General features: G+C 39.4%; 1 protein-coding gene across 1 annotated transcript in view; it reads left to right on the forward strand.

The window, feature by feature from the left end:
• The window catches only part of LOC124755559 (otoferlin-like), a 461,140-nt gene that overhangs the window by 435,898 nt on the left and 1,941 nt on the right, over positions 1–23,301 (forward strand). The window lies entirely within an intron of this gene.

Below are 23,301 nucleotides of genomic sequence, written 5' to 3' on the forward strand. Positions count from 1 at the left end.
GTAGAACAATTAAAGAAATGCATTGCCTGAGAGTAGCACCTTTTGTAGAAGGGTAGGTTGAAAAGTAATGCACACATGCTTGTAGAATGCGACCTAAATGATATTGAGAAATGTACCAGATGGCATGCAGTAGGTAGCGTGCATCTCCGTATGCATGTTCAGCTTGAATGCATTGTGTTCATCCGACGCATTCTGAGTAGCAGAAGAATGGAGACGTGTTCTATTGCTATGTCAGTGCAAGTAAAACAGTGTGCTGTGACTGAACTTTTAATGCTGAAAAAATGACTGGTGAGAGTCATGCTGTTTATGGTGGTGGTGGTGTTGACAAAACTATTAGAAATCGATGGGCAAAAAAATTCTTGGTTGTGAGCCTGGAAAAGACGTAATAGTTGATGAAATGCATAGCAAACATCTGATCATTGCCACAGGTGAAAAACATCATGAACTCATCAATTATTTGATTCAAAATGACCACTGAATCACTAAAAAGCATAAGGCAAACCACATTGGAATATCCAAGGAATATGTCAGCTTCATTATTGAACAATTAGGATACTATAAAATCTATGCACAGTTGGTACCATGTCAATCTACAGGTGAGAACAAATAGTATTGATCACAATCTGTAAGCAACTTTTGCAGCACTACTGTGTTGGAGAAGATGATTCCCTTGTGAATATTGTGACAGGGCATGGGTTGTGGGCCATCATTAAAACCCAGAAGAGAAAAGACAGAGAGCTGATTATTGACACCTGTCCTCTCCACAGGTGAAAAAGTTAAAAACCAAACCATCTGGGGAGGGGGAATCATGTTAGAGGCAGCCTGGTGCTAATATTCTTGTGATATGACAACATTTGTCCACACACCTCACACCCAACTGAAGAAGCTCTGTGAAACCTGAAGTTTAAACCGATGCCACATCCTCCTCACTTCCTTGATCCTGAACCTTGTGATTTTTGTTTCTTCCTCCACTCAAAAGTAATGTTTACACATCAGATGATGTGTTTTTGTTCATCTACAAACATGCGTGCACTACTTTTTAGCCTACTTCTGTAACAGCTTTTTGTGACATTCATGGTAGTCTGCTCATGTTATTAACTTAGACTGTTGTCAGTGTATCATTTGAGCTGAAAATGCCTGCACAAGAACTTATTAGTAATTTACTATATACGGAAGTATTTACTGATGATTTTCAAGTTATAGCATTCAGCTGCGTATATCTGGCACAGCGAACCTCATATTAATACAAGGAGTCTTCATAGTCATTAGTGGGTGTCTTTAACTTGTGCAGCAACAAAGTACAAAATCATGTTTTATGTTATAAATTATCTGCAGCAAATTGTTTGTAAATCAAAGAACTCTGTATAATAGGGATCAATCGAATGAGGCAGTGCTGCTGCTAAGAGATTGCTCTCATATTCAGGAGGATGCAGTTCACTTTATTCGGTCATCCTGATTTGGGTTTTCTGTGGTTTTTCTAAATCATTTCAGGCAAATGCCAGCATGGTTCCTTCATCATGGTCACAGACATCACTGTGTGTCTACCTATGTTTTGAGCTAGTGGTTTTCACTGTATTACTGTGACACTGTATCACTGTAAGATGATTCTTGGATGAACAAAAATAAATGGAGGTAAATAAATAAAAAGAATTACAGCAATCATGAAACTTGGATGAACAAAAATAAAGGCCACTAGATAAATAAAAAAATAAAGCAGCCATCAATTCCAGAACTGATTTGTGCTTGTGCTTTTGTAAACATAATCCTATAGGAGATGATATATACTCGTATTTCCCTGTCTTGTGTTCAAGTCACCCTAGGATTTAACAGCTGTAGTTTCCTCTTTCTTTCAGCCAGCATTCATCAGCAAATAATCCAAACTGTTGTTCCTTTAACTTCTGAAAGTCCATCTGCCATGCCCCAATTCTGGAACCATATGTTAGCCTGACCTCTGCACAGAGGCTCCTCTGGCATGATAGTACCTGCAGCTTGGCTATATGTAAAGGTGTGCCCAAATGAGAAGAAAGTTTAATAGCAATATTATAATTACAGTTCATCTGGAACAGTACAACTGTGCATAATTGCTATTGACATTAATAATCCAATCCCAATGCATAGGAAGTAAGTGGATAGCTTCAGTGTAAAATCTCCTTGGTTGCTGACAGATCCAGTTTTCCGTGGTGTCCTTCACTTCCTTTTCACGGGTGAACCTCTGACCTTTCGGAGATTGTTCTAAGTGGCCAAAGATATAAGGGGAGATATCAGGACTGTAAGGAGGATGTTCTGGGACCTTGTCAAAGTTACTGAAGGAGCTTGTGGGTCTTCTTGACCATGTGAGGCATAATGTTGTTCCGGAGAAGCACTATCTCAGCTGGCAGGACGCTCCTGAACTTGTTTTTGCCTCAACAACATGTTTTTGTACTATTCAGCATTAACTGCTGCATCCTGTGGTAGCCATCTGATAAGCCGAGTTCCTTCTTTGCCAAAAAAAGTAACTGAGCATCACTTTTTGGGTCTTCAAGGAAGAGTGGAATTTTTTTGGAAAGGAGAGTTGGAATGCTGCTGCTCCATGCTCATCCCCTTGGAAGCAGGGTTGAAGTGGTAGCAGCACATTTCATCACATGCCACAATCTGAGCAATGAAATCCATTCCTTGCTCCACATATTTCAACAAATGGCTGAGGCAAACATCCATTCTCAATGTCTTCTGATTCCCTGGAAGATGTTTTGGCACCCACTGTGCACAAACTTTGTCACAATGAATCTTCTCATGGATTATGTGATGCACAGTTCCTTTGCTCACTGACAGTTCAGCAGCAATGACACACCTAGTGATCCGACAATTCATCTATGTGAGCCCCCACACAGCCAAAATCATGGCACTAGTGTTGACAATTTGTGCCTGCCCATGGCATGGCATCTCCTTGATGTCCTCATCATTCCCCTCTTTCAACTTGCAATAAATTTGTGAAGTGTGTTCCCCTTTTGTCCAAAAATTGAATAACCACTCTTTGTGCTGACTGGGAGGAATCAATCATGCAATGAACTGCAGAAACAACTCTCCAGAAATGAGGAAATTGCTGTGAAGCCATCAACTTCTTTTGTGCAGCTGGGAACACCACCATGCCGTCTCTCAGCAGACACATTCACCCACTGGGATTACATACAGTGCCACTACAGAGATGATCTCCTTTTCAGCTGGGCATTTATCATATCTGAGGTAAACAAGTTTCCACACCTCGGCAAGATCCATGGTTTGTGAGGGCTACTAAAAAGGGCACTGAGAAGAGCAGTAAGAAAATAATACAGGCAGATGATGGAGAATCCAGGGTCAGAGGAAGAGGCAAAGACAGGAAGATACAGGTCACCTGGATGGGAAGAAGTAATACATGGAGTACAAAGGTGGTGTACAGGGAGAAGGTTGGGGTGGTATAAAGAATATGTTAGAGACATAGGAGCACAGGGATTAGCAGAGAAGGTCAGGGTACTGTGGGAACAAAGAATACATTGAAAGGGTAGTTCACAGTGGTGCAATTAAAAAAATGGTGTTAAGGAGTGCAGTTAAAAAATGTTGTTAAGGAGTAATACTCACATGATATGGGTTGTGAAGCTGTCAGTGTAAAATGTTCTTGGTATTGTTGATGCATCAAATTAGAGTAAAGACTTAAAATGATTACCTACTGCATTGTCTTTGTAAGGAGAACCTGTTGTGATTGCTGCTGTGGTGACCTTTTATAACCACTAGTCAGCCTGTGATTGCTCAATCTGAGTCATCATAACATCTTGTGCTACAGATTGTTTCGACGTTCAGTCATAAGACATCATCAACAGCCATGAACAAATTTCATCATCAGAGTATTTATGTGTCTGCCTCTGCAGCTCAGTGGTCTGTGTGCCTGGCTGCTATGCGGAGGACTCAGGTTCGATTCCCAGTACTGCCATGAATTTTTCATTGGTGTGAGGACTGGAATGGGGTGCACTCAGTCTCATGGTGTCAAATGAGGAGCTATTCAACTGAAAAGCAGTGGCTCCAAGGTCAAGAAACCTGACAACAGCAACACGGGTGATGTTTCCTCAATGCTCCTCCATTCCACATCTGAATTATGCTACTGACAGAGGATAATATGGTGGTCAGTTGGTTCTGATTGACCCCATCAGGACCAGAATGTGGAGCTTTGGTTTAGTATTTGTGTATACTTACAGTCATGACATTAAAATTACTTTGTGCAGTTTCAAATAACATATTAAAAACAACACAAGTGTTGATACACTGCAAAGGGAACTTTTGGACATCACGGGTATAACCATTCATAAATGCTGGTATGATGAAACACTTTCTTGTCTGATGCTGATCCACTACAATTTCAAAAGGTTTCAAAATTATGTGGTTTATGACTGCAGCTATTGGTGTTCAGTATGACTAGCAACACATACTTAAAAGCTCACTAAAAATAATTATGTTAAAGCAAAAATCTTGTCCCTGCCTTCTGAACTTAGTCATCAAAGAGGCCACAGAGAGCAGAATATGAAACAATGACTTTTACTGAGACTGTAGCATCTTGACATTGAGCAACTACAGGGACATTTAATGAGTTGTTTAAGTTCTTACAAGAGCTGTGGCTGAGTAGGTCATTAATGCAAAAATATGTAAACTATTTTTTAAACTAGAACACTCATTTTGCAAGTGCCAAGAGTTTGTGCTGATTTTATTGGGTTGTACTGATTAAATACACTAAAAAGGGCTGTTGTGCACATTAACATTTTAATAGAGTAAAAAGATGTAGCACAGCAGCCTTTGACAGCAAGTTTCTGGATCCAATAATATAGACAAGATTGCAGTAAATTATGTATCATACATGGTGTTTGAATGTTAACAGTAAAACATGCTACTCAGTTACTGTTAGATGAATTCCCAGTTTACGATAACCTATCAAGCACTTAACATTATTACATTAATTGTATTTCACGCAGGCAGATGTTTGAGATGCGGAAAGAAGTTTAATCTGTTCATTTTATTTAAGTGAAATACAAATAAATGACTTAACATTATACAATGGAAAATCAAGGAGGAAATAATGAAAATATTATGGATAGAATTCTTGCTACTCACCATATAGTGGAGATGTTGAGTCACAGATAGACCCAACAAAATGACTGTCAGCAAGTAAGTTTTCAACCAAAAAGGGCGTCATCAGAAATAGGCAACATAAGCACATACACTCATCCAAATGCAACTCACACACACATAACCACAATCTCTGGCTGCTGTTGAAAAGTAATAGCAACCAGCTTGGTGAATTTCTCTATAGTCTCCCAATATCAATAACTCATGAGGAACAAAATTTTTATTTCATCCTGTAACTTCTGTTTCCTCATGTAACTATGAAAATTAAAACTCCTGGCTGCATTTTATTTAAATTGTATTGAATTTCCCTGAACTTATATAAAATGTTTAAAAACAAGCATTAGAATTAATTATAACTTTTTTGTTTTTTCACTGCAATCTAATTGGCATTGTTGTAGCTGATGATTACACAGTAACTTCACATCCACTGCACTTCCTTAGCTTCAGGTATCTTGTTATGAATAATTAGATAAATTGAATACTTGTGTCTTCATTTCTCCAAACATATGTATCATTCTCATTCTCTTTGCTGCATTTTTAAACTTCTTAACGTAAATCTTTCCACCAACTTCTTCAAATTATGTGTTTTGATATTCACATTACAGCTTTCCATTAAGTGGTTTATGTTAGGACTGTATGCTGTGAAATCCACCCTAGGAGCTGCACCCAACAAGTTGGTGCAAAACTAAAAAAAATTCATGCAGTCTAGTGTTTAATTACAATGTCAATTCATGAAATTTGTATGCTCATAATATAATCCTACTGTTGTTTTACAAAAAAAATCTTCTCAATTAGTTAATACTCATTCACTTACTACAGACTTTTTTAAGTTTTTCTTTCTTGCATTTCATTTGACTAACTGTGCTGTTATAATGGGTCCTTTCATTTCGAAATTTTGAATTTTAATATAATAATTATAAATTATTGGATTTAACAAATTAGAAAACAGATTATAACATTCCCTTCTATTAACAAATGATGAAAATAACAATCCTTCTGGCCCGTTTCATTTTATCAGATCATATGACCTGTTTCATTTAACCAAATCATATCCACATTATGTAAGAAATAGATGTTTACTTTGCTATTAAAATGACTTACTTACAGCTGACTAAAGCAAAACCTTAATGCAAGTACCAGTTTTTGTGTATAGGCCCACATTTCAGCACCTGTGAGTCCTTATTCAAATCAGCACATCATCAGTCACTTTCTAATAAAGTACTCAATCCAGTACAACATTCCACAACCAAACATAACTAATTTTCATTATGTGCTGTCCAAAAACTTTTAAATATTTATTGGAAGTCATGTTGAACATAAACAACTGCTATGATCAGTCACTTTATCTTGACACCAGTTTTAATTGTCCCAGTTCGTAAATCTTATTCCATTTCAAGAAAACAAATGAAAATACAATCTGCACCATTACTTAAATGAAACAAATTAAAGCAGGTATAAAATGAAAATCAATTTACAGTGAATAGGCATGGTTGAAATTATAAGACCCTGTGAAGAAAATTCTGTAGTAGCATGCTTAGTAATAGAAAGTAAGGGACCAAATGTACAGACTTTATTTAATTTTGCAAATGACAGATGCATGCCAAAAGACATTACTTCTAAATACAGTCCTGGAAATTGAAATAAGAACACCATGAATTCATTGTCCCAGGAAGGGGAAACTTTATTGACACATTCCAGGGGTCAGATACATCACATGATCACACTGACAGAACCACAGGCACATAGACACAGGCAACAGAGCATGCACAATGTCGGCACTAGTACAGTGTATATCCACCTTTCGCAGCAATGCAGGCTGCTATTCTCCCATGGAGACGATCGTAGAGATGCTGGATGTAGTCCTGTGGAACGGCTTGCCATGCCATTTCCACCTGGCGCCTCAGTTGGACCAGCGTTCGTGCTGGACGTGCAGACCGTGTGAGACGACGCTTCATCCAGTCCCAAACATGCTCAATGGGGGACAGATCCGGAGATCTTGCTGGCCAGGGTAGTTGACTTACACCTTCTAGAGCACGTTGGGTGGCACGGGATACAAGCGGACGTGCATTGTCCTGTTGGAACAGCAAGTTCCCTTGCCGGTCTAGGAATGGTAGAACGATGGGTTCGATGACGGTTTGGATGTACCGTGCACTATTCAGTGTCCCCTCGACGATCACCAGTGGTGTACGGCCAGTGTAGGAGATCGCTCCCCACACCATGATGCCAGGTGTTGGCCCTGTGTGCCTCGGTCGTATGCAGTCCTGATTGTGGCGCTCACCTGCACAGCGCCAAACACGCATACGACCATCATTGGCACCAAGGCAGAAGCGACTCCCATCGCTGAAGACGACACGTCTCCATTCGTCCCTCCATTCACGCCTGTCGCGACACCACTGGAGGCGGGCTGCACGATGTTGGGGCGTGAGCGGAAGACGGCCTAACGGTGTGCGGGACCGTAGCCCAGCTTCATGGAGACGGTTGCGAATGGTCCTCGCCGATACCCCAGGAGCAACAGTGTCCCTAATTTGCTGGGAAGTGGCGGTGCGGTCCCCTACGGCACTGCGTAGGATCCTACGGTCTTGGCATGCATCCGTGCGTCGCTGCGGTCCGGTCCCAGGTCAACGGGCACGTGCACCTTCCGCCGACCACTGGCGACAACATCGATGTACTGTGGAGACCTCACGCCCCACGTGTTGAGCAATTCGGCGGTACGTCCACCCGGCCTCCCGCATGCCCACTATACGCCCTCGCTCAAAGTCCGTCAACTGCACATATGGTTCACATCCACGCTGTCGCGGCATGCTACCAGTGTTAAAGACTGCGATGGAGCTCCGTATGCCATGGGAAATTGGCTGACACTGATGGCGGCGGTGCACAAATGCTGCGCAGCTAGCGCCATTCGACGGCCAACACTGCGGTTCCTGGTGTGTCCGCTGTGCCGTGCATGTGATCATTGCTTGTACAGCCCTCTCGCAGTGGCCGGAGCAAGTATGGTGGGTCTGACACACCGGTGTCAATGTGTTCTTTTTTCCATTTCCAGGAGTGTATGTACGCTCTTAAGAGATTCAAAATATTTGTTATATTGTCAAAGACTTGTTATGCCACTAACAGACTCTTCTAGCCATGAATATGACCCTATAAAGGTATTTAGTTCTTTCATACTGGCTGCCACACCCACAAATCTTTTTAAAAGGTGGAAAATGGAGTTGTCTTTTATTGAGTTCTTGTGCTGTTTTGGTCTGGCCCTCTTTGAGTTATTTTTGTAATTAGCCTGTGGCTCAGGACATAGTCTGTAGATATGGAGGAAGAAAATATGGAGGAAAATGTTTGGAAAGGTAATGTACAATAAAGTATTAAGTCACTCAAAGGTAATTACAGACTTAATTGATATGCATTGAACAAACTCAGTAAGAAGCAGCAGTGAAGAAGAAATTATCTATGAGACATGAAACTTGATTTGTTCAACCAGAATGTCTTTGAGGAATCCATGTTTGTAATTAGTGGAAACATAAAATGAAGGTCAGTGGGTAATTAATATTTCTGTATGATAAATTTTGCCATCAAAAAACAGTGCAATAGGCTTGGAGCAGTATTCATAGACCCAAACAAATTTCTGAGTGATAATTGCATAGGGAATAGTAGTCTACATTTAAATAGATTGGGGCCTGTAATATTCAGGAGGATGTTTACTGATGTAGGTACTACAAAGTTTATGATCACTCACACTGGTGGTAATGCAGAGACTGGTGGGACAACACAGGTGGTTCTTGGGGTTGATGACAGCAGAGTTCACAAAGTGAGTGGGTAACCAAGAACAAGTCCAAAGCACAGCAAAGCTGTGTTAAGCAAATACAACAGTCCAGGGAGCAGCCCAAATCACAAACAGGGTACAGGCAATATCAAAAATCTACTGTTCAATGGCACATAATTAAATGCTTCAAAGAATAGTAAGAGACTGACTGACAAATGTTGGACCACAGTATTCACAGGGAGTCTCTTGTTAGTGGACAGCAACATGTCATGCTTGTTGCAGAGGCACCCCGCATGGAAGCAAGCTGTGTCTGGAGAATGTAGTCTGAGTATATCTGACCTGTTCCCTACAAAGAGACTCAGGCTGGGCAGGGAATCTGAATCACTGTCAGATACTAAAGATAAACTCATCAGAAAATAAGAAAACTAATATGGCCTATTAGGGGTAAAAATGTCAGAAGTGCCATTTGAACCAGCCATATATTATCACTGCACACAAAATATGTACTGCATAAATGCTCTCATCATACATTCAACAACATGGAATTCAGCAAAAGGAAAATCAGATGAAAGTACTACATCAGACTGTTCAATATATTGGTACCGAAGTAAAAGTAAATGAAATACAAGTACTCCTAAGTGACATGCAACCAGGCATATCATGTATTGACATCTAAAACTAAATCTACTTGACTACTGTGCAAGTGCCTGGCAGAGGGTTCTTTGAATCACCTTCAGACTATTCCATTTCCTCTCTAACATTGCATTGGAAGAATGAAAATATTTCTGTATGAGCTCTGATTACTCTTATTTTATTACGATGATCATTTCCCCCTATGTAGGTTGGTGACAATAAAATATTTTCATTTGTAGAGCAAAGCGATGGTGATTGAAATTTCATGAAAAGATCTCACCACAGCAAAAAACACCTTTGTTTTATTGATTGCCACCACACTTGCTTATCATATCTGTGACACTGTCTCTCCTATTTCACAATAATACAAGACGAGCTGTCCTTCTGAGTTTTTTGATGTCATCTGCCAGTCATATCTGGTAGGATCCCACATCACACAGCAGTACTCTAGAAGAGGTGAGACAAGTGTTGCATGGTTAGTCTCTTTAGTAAACATACTGCATCTTATAAGTGGTCTGCCAATAAAACATGATCTTTGGTTCGCCATCTCCACAACATTATCTGTGTGAACACCCCATTTTAAGTTGTTTGTAATTGTAATTTGTAGGTATTTAGTTGAATTGACAGCTTTTAGGTTAATGTGATTTACCGTGTAACAGAAATGTTATATATTTCTTTTTGTATTTATGTGGATGACCTCCAACCTTTTCTTAATAAGAGACAATTGCCACTTTTTGCACCATGCATATATCATGTGTTAAGTCATTTTATGATTGGTTTTGACCTTCTGATGACTTCAGTAGATGGTAAATGACAGAATCTTCTGCAAACAATCTAGGAGAGCTGCTCAGACTGTCTCCTAAATTGTTAATACAGGTTAGGAACAGCAGAAGGCCTATAACACTTCCTTGAGGAATGCCAGACACTTCTGTTTTACTCTATGGTTTTCCTACAATTAGTATATATTGCAACCTTTCTATCACGAAATCATGAATTCAGCCATTCAATTTTATTATATGGACTCAATTGGAGATCCCCCATTGATAGCAATCATTAAATTATGTTAATAAAGAACCTTTGTGTTTGACAAGAATGATATTTCCTGCTTCTGTGTTGATTACATGTCAATAGACCATTTTCTGTGAGGTAATTCATAAAGCTTGAACACAATATATGTTCCAGAATTCTACTGCAAAGTGGCCATCAGTGGTATGGGTATGTAATTCCTCAGATTACTCTTATTTCCTTTCTTGAGTACTGGTATGATCTGTCCAACTTCCCATTCTTTTGGTATGGATCTTTCATCAAGCAAATGGTTGTATATGATAGCTAATTATGGGCTCTTGTTTCAGCATACTCTGAAAGGAACCTAATTGGTGTACTATGTGGACTGCTTTTATCGAGTGACTTGAACTGCTTTGCTGCACCAAGAGTAACTACTTCTAAGTTACTCATCACGAGACAATAAAATGAGTGTTTCACCAAACAGCTGTTCATTTCTTCTCAAATCTCTGAGTGTACAATGAAGGCTTCCAGACTTTTTGTGCACCATAATACGTCATCCTATATAATGAGGCAATGTGATTGGAGTACTTCCCTGTTTCAGAATTTTTTTGGTGTATTCCATATTGGTATATCAACTGATTTTCATATTCAGTGTCAATTTTAGTGCTGAAAGCGCTTTTTGGCCCACATCCAACAGAACTGCCACAATTACAGATATTGCAATTGCCAGTACAGTATTTTTTCATGATACTGTGGGTTTCAAAATAAGTGAAATGAGAAAAGTTTGCCCCATGTCTTTGTGTATATCTATCAAATACAATCTGCTACTTTGGCTCATAACTGCATTCATAATGCTGTTATATGTCATGCATTGTTCTGGAACCAGTTTCAGAACATTTGTTTGAACAAATGTATTCAGTTCACTCACATCAAAGTGTGTTTCTCATTGCAAATCATGATCAAAAGAGTGTTTGCAGATTGATCCAGTGCAGTTATTCCCAATTGTACATGTGATTTGTTAGTCCTCAATTGAAGTAATGCCTCATTATATCTGACTGGAGTATGTCTTCATTCATTTAGTCTTTGTATTTTGCTCAAAGATCTTTTGGATTGGATGGGAAACATGTTGCCAATATGATTGCAAATAACATCCATATTTGCTGTGGTTGATGGTTATTTGATGAGTAGGGACAGTTCTCAGTTCTTGGAAATATGTTGATCCAGATACATTTTATAACTGGAATCACAAGTGAAAGCATTCTGTGTTGTTTGGTTGAATAATGTACAGATGGCATAATGAATCAGTCAGATATAAGTTGGGATTTCCTACATCTACCATACCTTGTTTGTGATATTGACACTTCTTCATTGATGCTCTCTATGTTGGTGTCATGGCACTTTAGAGTAGAGTAGCATCTTAGCAAATGTATCACCCACACACGATGAGAAAAATGCAGTTAAGATTGTCGGTGGTTGTGAAAGTGCTCTTGCATTTGCATCTTCTGTTGTGTCCATTTTCAAGGTGCAATGTCAGATTGACAACTGCTGGATGTTATTCATGGATTGGTAATGATAAAACATGTAATAATGCTTCATTACTCCTAACGTACTGTCCCAGTTGATATTGTCAGACTTCATTGATAGGTACTGTTTCATTTTCTGCTCCAAAAACAGCTGTATCACTTCTTCTGTTAACATATTTGCAAATTTACTCGAGTGTTTCCCCTATTGCAATACTGAACGTTGGCGTATGCTTTGTATGTTTTCAAGAGTAATGATGACTGTGATACAACCCAACATTTATCAACTTCATCATCTTTTTTTAGTACTTTTAAAGTGGTGGATTTGCCTCCATCATCAGTTGATTGTTGACAATACTGTGGATATCCATCATTACCCACTGTAACCTTGGCAAGTAAGTCTCTTGGCTGCAGTTTTCTTATATCAGACATGCATGGTGAATTAAAAGCCACATAGACCATAAATCATGTGTTTGGTGACAACTTCAAATAAGGATGGATCAGTGTAAGCACTGATATTTATGCTGAGATGATTTGATCGATTTGACGTGGTGTTTCTTTTTCAATCAACCAAATTGAAATATGTGCATGTGTCAATCTTATTTGATGTGGTGTGACTTTTTTCATCAACCAAATCAGAATTTGTGCATGTGTGAATCTTATTTTTGCCATTCGGTGGAACACATCCAACAGCATGTCTCTCCAAAATCATGATCATTGGCAGTGAAATTAATTGAAGATTTCAGTTTTTCTTTGAACACGTGTGCTGAGATATCATGATGATGCAGTGATCCCTGTCCATGGCCTCTGCTTCCAAGGCACTTCCTAGTGCACCCAACATGGTGGATCCTCCCTCGCAGCAGGGTGAGTGGTGGGTGGCAATGTGTTCACATCACTCAATGTGGAGACTGGGTGCCTGGCCTCACCCATTCACCCTGTGAGTGGACAGGTGGCCACTACTTCAACAGGATCTGAGCAGGCACACAGAGGTAGGGGTTTACTAGTTATTGGGAGCTACAATGTTAGGCATGTTATGGGACCCCTTAGGAAGATCGGATTCAGAGCTTGAAAGGAAGCCAATATGAACTCAGTATGTCTGCTGGGGGGCCTCATCCAAGATGTGGAGGTGGTCTTGCCTATGGCTATCGAGCATGCAGGGTGCATCCATTTGCATATTGTGGCTCACATCGGCACCAGTGACACCTGTTACAGGGGTTCTGAGGTGATCCTCAGTTCTTATGGGCTGGTGGAGGTGCTGAAGACTGCTGGCTTCACATGCAGGGTGCAAGCAGAGCTCGCAATTTGCAGCATTGTTCCCAGATTGATTGGGTTCCTGTGGTTTGGAGCCAAGTGGAGGGTCTCAACGAAAGACTTCATCAACTCTGGGACCATCTTGGCTGCAGATTTCTAGACCTGCATTATCATATGGGAATTTGTAGGAGTCCCCTTGATAGGTGAGGGGTGCACTACACAAAGGAAGCAACCACCCGGTTAGCAGAGTACTCGTGGTCTGTACATGATGGTTTTTTAGGCTAGGCAGTAATTTGAGGTGCTCTGATGAACACTCGACAGTTAGTATAAAGCAAGGAAAGTCAAACAGCATTCAGAATAAAGACACTTAAACTGCCACTGTTTTATCAGTAAAATGGCAAAGTATTCATAATAAAGTTCCCAAATTTACTGCCCTCCAGGAAATTTCTCACACTCAAATTATTCTTGAGACCAAGAGCTGGCTGAAACTTGAAGTGAAGAGATCTGAGATATTTAGCAAGTTGTGGAATGTATATCAGAAAGACAGATTAGAGGCCATAGGAGGGGGAGTGTTCATTGCAGTTGACAAAAATATTGTCTCTATTGAGGTCGAAGTTGAGTATGACAGTGAAGTCATGTATATCATGTATAGGTGAAACCAAGTTAATTGTTGGATGTTTTTACTGGCCACTCAATAATGCTGTGACAGTTCTAGAGTCATTCAAAGGAAGTCTATGGTCAGTAGCACATAAATACCCAGATCATCAAATACTAGTTGGAGGCGACTTTAACATGCCAAATAGAGACTGAGATGTCTATGGCTAACCTACCAAGTATAGACTAGGATGTCTATGGATTCATTGCGGGGGGCACAGGGAGACAGTCATGCAAAATACCTTTGAGTACATTTTCTGAAAATTGTCTTGAGTAGCTAACTCGGCAACCCACACAATGGAAATATCTTTGGCCTTGTAGGTACAAATAGGCTGGATCTTATTGATAATGTCAGTATAGAAACAGGGATTAGCGATCATCATGTCATTATAGCAACTATGATTACAAAAGTTAATAAATCAGTTAAGAAAGCTAGGATAGTGTTTCTGCTAGATAGAGCTGATAACAGTTATTAGCATCTCACTTAGATAGTGAATTGGTATCACTTAGTTCTAGTAAGATGGATTTAGAGGAATTATGTGCAAAGTTTAAGCAGATTGTAAACTATGATCTGGAGAGTTATGTGCCTAGTAAGTGGATTAAGGATGGAAAAGACCCACCATGGTTTAATAATGAAATCTGGCAGATGCTGAGGAAGCAGAGACTGTTTCACTCTCATTTCAAAAGGGAATGCACAAATGATGTCAAGCGAAAGTTAGTAGACATTTGTGCATCTGTGAAAAGATTTACACATGAAGCATACAACAACTACCATTGTCACATCTTAGTGAAAGATCTGGCAGAGCACCCAAGAAAATTCTGGTCTTATGTAAAATTGCTAGGTAGGTCTAAGGCTTCCATTCAGTCCCTTGCTGACCAGTCTGGTGTGGCAGTCAAAGACAGTGAAACAAAAGCCAAAGTTTTAAATTTCCCATTCAAGAAATTGTACAAACATACCATCATTTGTCCATTGGACAGACTCCCATAAGGACAACATAGTATTAAGTATACCTGGCACAGAGGAACAACTGAAAGATCTGAATGCAAATAAATCACCAGGTCTGGATGGAATCCCAGTTAGATTTTACAAAGAGAACTCATTACTAACTTGCATTTATCATGAATAAATCTCTTGCCTAGCACTAAGTCCCCATTATACAAGAAGGATAAAAGAACACAGCTGCAAAATTACAGACCAATATCCTTAAATTCAGGTTTTTGCAGAATCCTTGAATATATTCTCAGTTGCAATATCATAAACTTTCTTGAGACTGAAAAGCTTATGTCCAAGAATCAGCATGATTTTAGAAAGCATTGCTCATGCAAAACTCAGCTTGCCATTTTCTCACATGATATACTGAGAACTATGGAGGAAGGGCAACAGGCAGATTCCATATTTCTAGACTTGCAGGGAGCATGGTGCCTCATTGCAGACTGTTAATGAAGGTAGAAAGATATGAAATAAGTTCACAGATATGTAAGTGGCTCAAAGACTTCTTAAGTAATAGAACCCAGTACATTGTCCTCTATGGCGAGTGTTCATCAGAGACAAGGGTTTCGTCAGGAGTGCCCCAGGAAAGTGTGGTAGGACCACTGTTGTTCTCTATATACATAAATGATTTGGCAGACAAGGTGGGCAGCATTGTGTGATTGTTTGCTGATGATGCTCTGGTGTACGATAAGGTGTGGAAGTTGAGTGACTGTAGGAAGATGCAAGACAACTTAGACAAAATATCCAGTTGGTGTGATGAATGGCAGCTAGCCCTAAATACGGAAAAATGTAAGTTAATGCTGATGAGTAGGAAGACCAAACCCATAATGTTTGAATACAATATTACTAGTGTCCTGTATGAAAGTGTCAATTCATTTCAATATCTGGGCATAATGTTACAAAGCAATATAAGGCAGAATGAGCATGTTAGAGCTGTGATAGGGAAGGTGAATGGTTGACTTCAGTTTATTGGTAGAATTTTAAGAAAGAGTGGTTCACCTGTAAAGGAGACCACATATAAGTCTCTGATGTGACTTATTCTGGAGTACTGCTCAAGTGTTTGGGATTCATATCAGGCTGGATTGAAGAAAGACATTGAAGCAATTCAGAGACAGGCAGCTAGATTTGTTACCAGTAGGTTCAATCAACACTTACATATTACGGAGATGCTTTTGGAGGAAAGGCCATGTTCTTTTTGAGCAACAGAGTTGAGAAAATTTAGAGAACTGGCATTTGAAGCTGACTGCTGAACAATTCTATTGCCACCAACATACATTCCACATGATGACCATGAAGATAAGATACAAGAAATTAGGTCTCATATGGAAGCATATAGATAGTCATTTTTCCTTTGCTCTATTTGCGAGTGGAACAGAAAAGGAAATTACAAGTAGTGGTACAGGGTACCCTCTGCCACACACCGTACAGTGGCTTTCAGAGTATCTATGTAGATGTAGATGTAAGTGATTGTCTAGTTCACAGAAGTTCTTTTGCATCATTCCATGTAAGATCACGTGCATGTAATAAGAAATCTAGGTGGGCATATCCACAAATGTATTATGTCATTGCATCTTGTGCATATTCACACATGTTGTGGGCTCCCTGTAAATGTGGTTAGAGCATGACTACTTTCTCCAGTTCAAAAGGATTCACACTGCCGTCATTAACAAGTGCATCATGTAAATGAACTCTTATATACCAACATTGTATTGAAAGAACAGTTGTAAACATTTTAAGATATGATTTTCAACCTTTTCACAAAACATCAGTTGATATGAGAAATGGCTCCATCACATCTCTGTCCACATTAAACCCACCAATCACCTGCATTTTGACAGCTGCCACCCCATCCATATCAAAAAATCCCTCCCATATAACCTGGCCACCCAGGAATGATGTATCTGCAGTGACAAGAACCTCTTTGCCCAACATGCTGAAGATCTCACAAAGACCTACACAGACAGGCGCTGTCACTCAGACCTATTTCACAAATTTCCTATGCCCTATCCCCATGCACCAAACTGAACCACGTCCTTCGTCAGGGCTTTGGTTATCTATCATTGTGCCCTGAAATGAGGGATATCTTGGCCAAGATCCTTCCCAACCCTCCTAAAGTGGTGTTTTCACCCCTCTGACCTCTGCAACATCCTAATTCATTCCTAACCACCACCAATTGCAACACCTTGCCCCAGGGATCATATCCTAGTGCAAGATATGCCCAATACAACCACCCAGAAATTCCTTATCCAGATCTGTCACAGGATTATCCTATCCCCTAAGAAGCCAGGCCAGCTGTGAAAGCAGCAATTCATATACCATCTCTGCTGCAATCAATACACAGTTCTTTATATTAGTATGACTACGAGCCAGCTGCCCACCAAGATGGTTGGCCACTGCCAAACTGTGGTCAAGAGCAAAGTGGACCACTGTGTGGCACAATGTGCAGCTGAACATAACATGCTTAATTTTAGTGGCTGCTTCAAAACCCAGGCAACCTAGATCCTCCCCTCCAGCACCAACTTTTTTGAACTGCACAGGTGGGAATTGTCCTTATATCCTTACAACACATTCTTTGCTCCCAAAATTATCTCAACCTCAATCTACAATAACCTACTGTCCCTCCACATTCCACCCAACAGTTTTTTGCCCCCTCTGCCCTATCACCTCCTCCCAATTCATGTCCTGTCACCCTTATTGTGTGTCACTGTCTGCCAACAAACCTACCAGTTTTTTCCCCTTCTCTGCTCCTCTCCTTTTCTGCTCCCCTTTCCTTGCCCCTGGTCTTCCATATCCTCCTGACACTGTGCATGGCAGCCTTGTCTGCCATCTTCTAGTTCCTGCATGCTCTGCCAGACAGCCATCTTCTCTGCCCCCACCCACACCCTCCTATCCCTCCCCCTTCCCTGTCCCATTCCAAATTACTCCTTTCATTCAATGCAACAGTTGAAGTCTGGCCAGAGCAGCTGGAGATAGCAGTCATGTCAGTGAGGTGTGCCTGGTTATGTGAATGTGTCTGTGTTTTCCTTTCTTTTTTGAAGAAGGCTTTGGCAAAAATCTAAGGGTGTAACAGTCTTTTCATTGCGCCTGTCTGCAGCTCAGCATATCATCTTCATGGCGAGTAGCAGTCTAGCCTGTTCATAATATTGTTGACATTCTGATGTGGACTTTCCATTGTTTGATGAATAGTAATTTATGGTATTGATTCTTTTACTTGTTGCATCATTTGTTGGTCCATTTCTTAGTTTAATATTGAAGTGATACACCCATCTTCTCCTTGCTAATACAAAATAAGATATTGCAATCCATCATGTAAGTGATGAGTTTCTGAGAGTCATGGAACATGACCATTTCTGTGAGGAAGAATTATATCATGTGAGTTACATTCTTTGCAAGCGATAATGATTGCCACTGCATCACATTTTGTTGCATTGTCTCCTTTGTGTTGGCAAACATGAGGTTTGTCTATGCTAATTAAACTTTGTAGCCTTCAGCTGGCATCTGCCCAATGGCAGTTCTGAATAGTCAGATTAATTTGTTGTGCTGATTGAATAAAGTTTGTAATGTAGTGATAAATTTTTAGTGCCCATATTGAATCAACAGTGTTCATCAGTTTGTTCAACAGGGTTCCTCATAAAATAAATTTGAACACATTTATGATCTGTGTTTGGAAATGATCCTGCATGTTTTGCTGTCCCAAATGATTTCATTTGGAAACATGAACTGTACTTGTGTATGTTTACCAAGAAATACTTTGACTGACTTATGTCACTGGAAACCAGTGTTGATAATGGTACAAGTGATAAATTTGATTCTAACAAATTCACTTTGAAATACATGCAGCACATTTCTGGTGTTTCATTCTTCAGTTTGAGGTTACAACGATACACACATAATTATCCATTTTCAAGTGAATACTGGGTGAAGGCTGTAATCATAATCAGCATTGTAACAGAATGCACCAAGATGTAAACCAGCATCCAGCATTCGTCTGAATTGGTCATTGCATATTGGAATGTTATGCAGTCTTGTTTCTTGTTGCTCATCTGTTTCAGATGAACAAGCTCAAGTATTGCATTCTCAAACAAATTTCAATCTTGCTTCCAAGTGCTCATCCATTTCTGAAGCTTGTAATGGCTTTTTCTTTCATGTGTAAGGTGTAGATTGACCAACTGCTTGATGTTTGGGTCACATAACAGATTTGGTGGTGAAAATAATGCTTTTTGACAAATTACTCAGAAAAAGGAAAGAATATGTGTGTGACATCTATTATTTATTATTGACTGGAACTTGGAATTTCACAGTTAACACCATTCGTTATGTCACACACGAAATGAAATGTCACTTTTCGTATTCGATTCAACTCACTTATGTCCTGTAAACTGTTTGTATTTGATTCAATCTGATAATTTTGTGTGTTTACCTGATACATCAAAAATACATATCTTAACTCTATGAAATACACGATTTGTTGAAATGACTTATGAACCACATATTGTAAAATTGATGTCATAATTAGGAAAACTTCATATATATGCACACAACAACTTGTCACAGTTTTATTGTTGAAAGGACTCATGTACCACCTATTGTAAATTAGTTGTACTAATTCAGAAACCTTTGCAGATGTGAACACAACTCATCAAATTTCAATACTGAAATGACTCACACACCATCTATTGTAAAATGGTTATACTGAATCAGAAACCTTTGCAGGCATGTCCACAAATCACCAATGCTTCATTGCAGATGGATGAAGAACAGTTAGGGTTTAAAATCCTGTTGACAGCCATGCCTTTAGAGACAGACCACAAGCTCAGAATGTCTCCAAAAGGGGAAGGAAATCTGCCAGGCCCTTATAAAGGAACCAACCAAACATTTGCCTGGAGCCATGTAGGGAAATTACGATAAACCTAAATCTAGATGGCTGGATGTGGATTTGACCCATCATCCTCCCAAATGCAAGTCCAGTGCATGAACCAATGTGCCCCCACATTGGTGCAATCATATGAATTGTATTGGAATGGCTGCAGAACAAACAAAGAAACATTCATGCATATCTGTATATACTGAATCATGTGATACAGCTAGTAACTGGCCAAATACTAACATTGCTGGGTATGCAAACAGCTCTTTCAGGAATGGAATTTTCCAGAAAAAGTGAAGATGAGCAGGATGGTAGCTGTAGAAGAAAGGGGACAAAGATGACCTCAGCAATTACAGACCAGTTTAACTGATATTTGGTTTCTTAAACATCCTAGAAATGCATAAGTTTTTGACAAATACAAAATGCATGTACCATCACAGCATTATTTCAGAGAAGTTAAATACTCAGTGTCACCAGTTCTCAGTTTGATATGTTCCACCATCATTAGAAGGTGACAAAGTTGTACCTAGAATGTTTTTATATCTTCCCAAAGCATTCAATGCTGTTGCTTTTGAAATAGTGATATAAAATAAACCTAATATCAATTATGAGTTCCCCACCTCAGTGGAAAGATAATTGAAAAGTAAAACATCACTCTGCTGACTCTGAGATTCTTGAAACAGGGTAAAACTCTGTATTTGTTAGTCACCGTTGCAGTGCAGTCATCGTAAAGGACATGACTTCCAATAAGTCTTACCCTTAAAGGTCCTCAACTTTGCCTTTTTTCATAACTTTCCTGCCCATCCATTCCTTTCTTGTGAAGACTTTAATGTATATGATGTGCTATGAATTTGTAGCACTAGCTGTCCCTCTAATGGAATCATTCACAGTCTCAAGCCCTCAGAAAACATAATGCCTTCAAAATAAGAACAAGAGCAGGCACTCCAGTGTCACTGTTCTCCACCACCCATCTGTCATTAGGCGACCCTGCCACTACTTACATAGTTCAGTAGGAAGTAGTAGATCATTGGAGTTCACTGATCTCTATCTTAGTTTGGTACACCCACCATGTCAAGCAGATTGAAAGAAAGCTGTAAAAATTGATGTTCATGAAGGCAAAATTGGACACTGTACACCCAAATATTTGTGTCTGAATATCAAAATACCATCCAGTCATGAATGGGTTAAAATTACAAACGTGATTTCTTGTTATATCCATACCACTATCCTATGGGCAGCCATGAAGAACAATTCCCCCTTGATGAAGTGATTAATCGTTCTTTGCAATCAGATGTAGGCCTATGGATCTGTGGAGATTCATATGTCAGTCTACAACAGAGAACCTTGTAGCCTGTTGCGTAGCAGTGGTGAAATGTCAACAAACTATTAAAGAGAATAAGAAGATACATGGTCCAGTCACATTAATTTGACCACCACCCATGTGTAATGTCAACATGCAATAACCACTCACAGACAGCAAATGGCAACACTAACAGTGGAGAATATATAAAGATTTCAGAGGGGTGGTGGGAGGGGGGGAGGATATAAGTGGAAACCATTGCAATCAGTGTTGTAATGTTGAAACAGAGAAATTTTCCTAATGTCCAAAAGGGCATTATCATTGACTTTCAGGTCACATTTCGACATTTTGTCATTTTCAAACATAGTGAGATGTTGAAGTCCACTCTAGAATATTAAATCATATGTTGGTACATATTTTCCATAAATTCAATGCAAATACTTGTATATATGATGGTATAAGTATACATGCTTCCACACATCACGAGAGCACGAGCCATGTTGTGAGCACAAAATCATAATTCTACTGATATAAAAGTGAAACATACATAGAAATGAATCACCCACATAACCAACACTGTTAATTGTGGATAATGTTTCTAATTTCATGTTAGTGGAATCTGGCTTTTGTGCTTACTACATGGCTTATTCTCGCATCTTGTATGGAAGCATAGCTATACTTATACATAATATGTATTTGTATTCAGACTGCTGGAATACAGTTAATGCTATAGAGGGGGTTTATCAGCCCACTATGCTTGAAAATGACAAAATGTTTAAACTGCAGTTGCAATAAATATTTTCCTCAGTCATAAGTGAAATGACTACATTCAATCAGTTTCATCTGCTGGAAAGATTATGGCCAGTGTTTTATGGATTGCAACTATCCTATTATGGATAAAGCAAAAACTGGCAAACAATACACTAGTGTACAGGATTATCTGCATGAAAAATAGCCAAGAGGAGCTAAGGATTACAAAAGGGAAAACAAATCTGTTGTCAGGATAATGCACTCACCCACACAGATGCTTCAATAATCTGAAAACTGAGAGAGATGGAAAAATACATGAGAAGTGCAGATTACAACAGAAAAAGTAGCTATCATCAGGACAAGGCACCTATCCACACCGGTGCTTTGGTAATGAAAAAACGGATGGGTTTGACATAAAAAGTGTTGGAAAGTCGATGTCATTCACAAGATAGGCAATTGCTGACTTCCATCTGTCCAAACATCTAAAGAAAGATCACAGAATGTTCACGGCAATCTGAGAATTGTTACAAAAGGTAGTTTCCCTTCCCTGCCTCTTCCTTAGCTGCTAATTCTGCTGAAATGCAGAAGTCTTTCCTGTTCTGCTGCTTGGAAAAGAATCGTCTAAAATGTTTTTGGTGGTTGAAATTACTTAAAGGAAGGACATCCACATGAAAGAAATTAATTTTATGCTGTTCTTTGAAAAATCAACCATCACACACATTTATTAACTTGAGCATTAATGTATCAAGGAGTTTAATAAAATTATTTATCTCATAGTCTTATCAAATCTTAAATCATAGTAACAGTATGAGGGGCAGACAGGCACAATAAAATGACACTTAACACATTAGCTCTTGGCCAAAGCCTTCTTCAGAAAACAGGCAAGCACACCTCATGCACACAATTACTATCTCCAGCAACTCGAACTGGAGCATTCCGTTCTGAGCTGCTAGAAATGGAGTTCATGTGTGCCTAAGGTGTGCTTGCTTGTTTGAATGAACATGTGTGACTTTCCGTTTTTCAAGAAGGCTTTGGCCAAAAGCAAATGTGTAAATGTCTTTTTGTTGTGCCTGTCTGCAAGTCAACATTTCGTCTTTACACTTAGTAGCAATCTATCTTTTCCTTACATTATTGATAGTCCAACATGAAATTTCCATTTTTTTATTCTAACAGCATGAGGGGATAATTAAGGGACGCCAATGAGGTTCTTATTTGCATGCCGAAAGTGTGAACACAACAAAAAGTTTTCATCTAATACTGGTAAAACACTAGTAAATCCTTGGTGGAATACAAATAATGGAAGGAGCACTGAAACCACATTAACATTGTAGCTAACCTTTCCAATGATGTTCCGCCTCAGAGCTGACTGAATAATAAAAATAAAGACAGCTACATTGCTCCATTAGCTACGTAGTTTCAGAGTTGAAGTCCTGCTTCCTAGTGAAACTGGAAAATGCT

This window comes from Schistocerca piceifrons, chromosome 1 (assembly GCF_021461385.2).
Source record: "Schistocerca piceifrons isolate TAMUIC-IGC-003096 chromosome 1, iqSchPice1.1, whole genome shotgun sequence".
NCBI classification, from domain to species: Eukaryota; Metazoa; Arthropoda; class Insecta; order Orthoptera; family Acrididae; genus Schistocerca; species Schistocerca piceifrons.